A 3,199-nucleotide genomic window follows, 5' to 3' on the forward strand; every position below is an offset into this window, starting at 1 on the left:
AGGATTATTATACGTAGTAAACAATTTTCATTGCAATTTTTATTCATTTTCAACAAAAATACTTTAATGTACCCAAATACGATAAGTCGGCAGTATTATAACTATAGCATGGAGCAATAGTTTATGAGAAGGTATTTTAAACAATAAAGCTTTATATTATATGAACACCAATATTCGAAATCGAATAAATAACGAATAAATATATAAATAAAGAAGAATAGTATTAGCTTGTTTAAGTCTAGACCCTGTAGCTCGCGTGCTTGTTGAAGTACTAACGAGTTATGCTATTTCACGAATAATTCAAAATAAGACTTTAAGTTTGTTACGAACTATGGTCTATAAAAAAAATTTTTAGAATAAACTCTATTTTGGTTTCAACAAAACTGCAGCACGCATGCTAACTGGAATACTATCAGTGTACCAACGATGGTTGCACAGTACTGCAGTATTATTTCAATTAATCAATTTCCATATTTCTCAAAACGACTGCAGATAAAGCTAAACTAATATTAGGAAGACCTCTTCTCCTATCACTTGATGGAGATAACAAAAGTAAACTTGACGGATTTCTTAAACTTGGTCTGTAAAACTAAAGGACTTAACTATGCAACTCCTATACAACTGTAAGAGAATTACAATGGGCAATAGTTGATCCCTAGTGTAAGTGTTGATATTCGAAACAATACCTGTTCAATTAAAGGGCTTATTTAGCCTAGTCTTTATTTAAAAACATTAAATTTCTTGCTAATTGTAGGTTTTTTGATTTTCTCAGGTTCTATAAAAATGCTTAAATAATAGCTTTACCTAAATCTTTTATACCAACATCTAAGAGAATGATAAACGCAATAAATTATAATTAAACCGTAGTTGTATATGTGCTCCTTAGCCGTTTAAAGTTTCCCATAAATCCTGCTGCCACTTAAGTAAGATAGAAATCAAAGTAATCGTTTATGCCACAGACCTTCCACTTTCACGCCTTGCATACCAAAGCCAGATTACGTGTAAAATTGCGTCTAATCAAAATGGTCAAAATCAAAATTTGGCATTAAATTTCTGTTGTGTAAATAAATAATAATATTCTTGAAAATGTGATGCCAGCAAGATTAAAGGCGATTTGAATAAATTAATTAAATGCGTATTGGGAGTGTAGAGGGCTTCACTAAGCTGCCAAGGATACTTAAGCTTTAACAGAGCTGTTATGTAATGAAAACAGTGCACATAAATCATTTAAATAAAAACGAAAGATATTGTAGGTGTGGGAGACATAAGCGCACCACTGCGCCTAATCATACTTAGCAATTTACTGATATCTCACCTGGCTGTTATAGTAGGAAGCGGAAATTTAATACAGCCACCGCTATGGTGAGGCATTGTTTTTCATATTTTTTATCTCTTATCTTTTTATCTTAAATAAGCATATTGTTTCAACTAAAGCGGTGGTTGTATTTGGTTGGGATAGCCCAATAATAGCACGAGTATACCTACCTGTACACTATGTTCAGGGCATATTGCTAAAACCACAATATAAGCGTAGCCATGCTGTGCTAAGTATTTGTTCTAGTTAAATATGTTAGTATATGCTTTCGCAGTCAATAATGATAATCCTGGTAAGCATATTTTCCACATGCCATGCATATTGAACATACTCTGTTACTTCCTTTCTTCATTTCATTTCCATTTTTATATAAATTTTCTGCTTAAACTTTATACCGAGCGACGTAATCTTACTGTCTATTAAACGAATCCCAATGGGCACAATTTATTAAAATAAAAAAGTTAAAATAAAATAAAACCCATAATAAGAATAATAAGAAAATGGCAGCAGAAAAATAAAAGGACTTAAATGACTAGAATATGCTGAGCATGGAAACGTTAAGCTGAAAGTCTCATTTTTGCCAGGATACGAACATGTTTGGGGCCACACATTTTTACTTCCATATAAAGCAATTGCTATACTGTACACTGTACTGTGCTACACTGTGCTGGGCTTACTGCACAAGCTATGTAGCCAGTTCCTAGTATTACACGATAAGGTCCTATGTCGCTTGTCACCTCTGCGTTGATAACAAAATCCGATTAGAAATGTTGCGCTATAGAAACTTGTGCTAGGATTGGTGCGGAATTTGCTGTTACGACAACTGCTGTCTTCCTTGCAACAGTCGCCTCGCCGTTGCTGGCGTTACTGCTGCAATATACATTTGCGCTACTTCCATTTAGTTGATGTGTTAGTGTTTCAGTTAACTTTTGTTCTTATAGTAATTAATTGGCATCTTGTGTCGTTTGAGGTCATTGTAAAATACCAAGTACCGATGTAAAGCAATTTGAACCTTGCAGCGTGTTAAATAAATTACGCTATGCATTTCCTTTGGATCGCCAACATTTTAAATTTGTCACGTTTAACATGGTTTTTCAACAAAATCTGTTTAAAAGATTTTTTATTTGATTTCTAGTCTTTGAGTAGTATATACTCAATGCTAAATTATAGTATCAAAAACATAGTTGTAGTATCAAAAACCAATTTTTGGTAACGACGCGCAATGAATAAGTTATCTCATTCAATACAGAGTTATATACATTTTAGTTCAATTTTATTAAATAGTAAATAGTAGTAATTCCGTTTTAGAAAGTCTGATCCTAGTAAGCCTAGGCTAACAATAATTATTAGCTCTGTTTATCTATTGATAACAAGGGGCTTCGGTTTGAGGACCTTGTATTTCGTACCTTAATCTGTAATATATTGTATTGTATAAAATTAGCTGAGAGCAAAAAAACTTGGAGCAAATGTGCTCTGTTACAACAACAGTTAGCTCTATTACCTAATAAGAACGATTGATAACGATTCGGTTCGAGAACCTTGTAGTTCGTACTCTAATCTGTTATATATTATGCTGTATTAAATGTACTTGGTATAAAAAGACGCCTTACCGGAAACATTCAACAATCGACAGAAATACTGGTATATAGGTAAATAAAAACCAAATCTATTATATTTATTTCTAATATTTTCAATATATACCTTATATACTCTACATATTCAATATATATCTACACATTTATGGTTTATTAACATAATATTATTAAATCAATGTATGTAAAAATAAGCGAAGTGACAGTATTTTTTTCTTGAAGTTGAAATTGTTAAGCTAACCGATATCTGACCCCTAAGCAAAAAATAGCTGGATAAATGCACAACTACTGA

Source organism: Teleopsis dalmanni, chromosome 2 (genome assembly GCF_002237135.1).
Source record: "Teleopsis dalmanni isolate 2A chromosome 2, ASM223713v2, whole genome shotgun sequence".
Taxonomy (NCBI): Eukaryota; Metazoa; Arthropoda; class Insecta; order Diptera; family Diopsidae; genus Teleopsis; species Teleopsis dalmanni.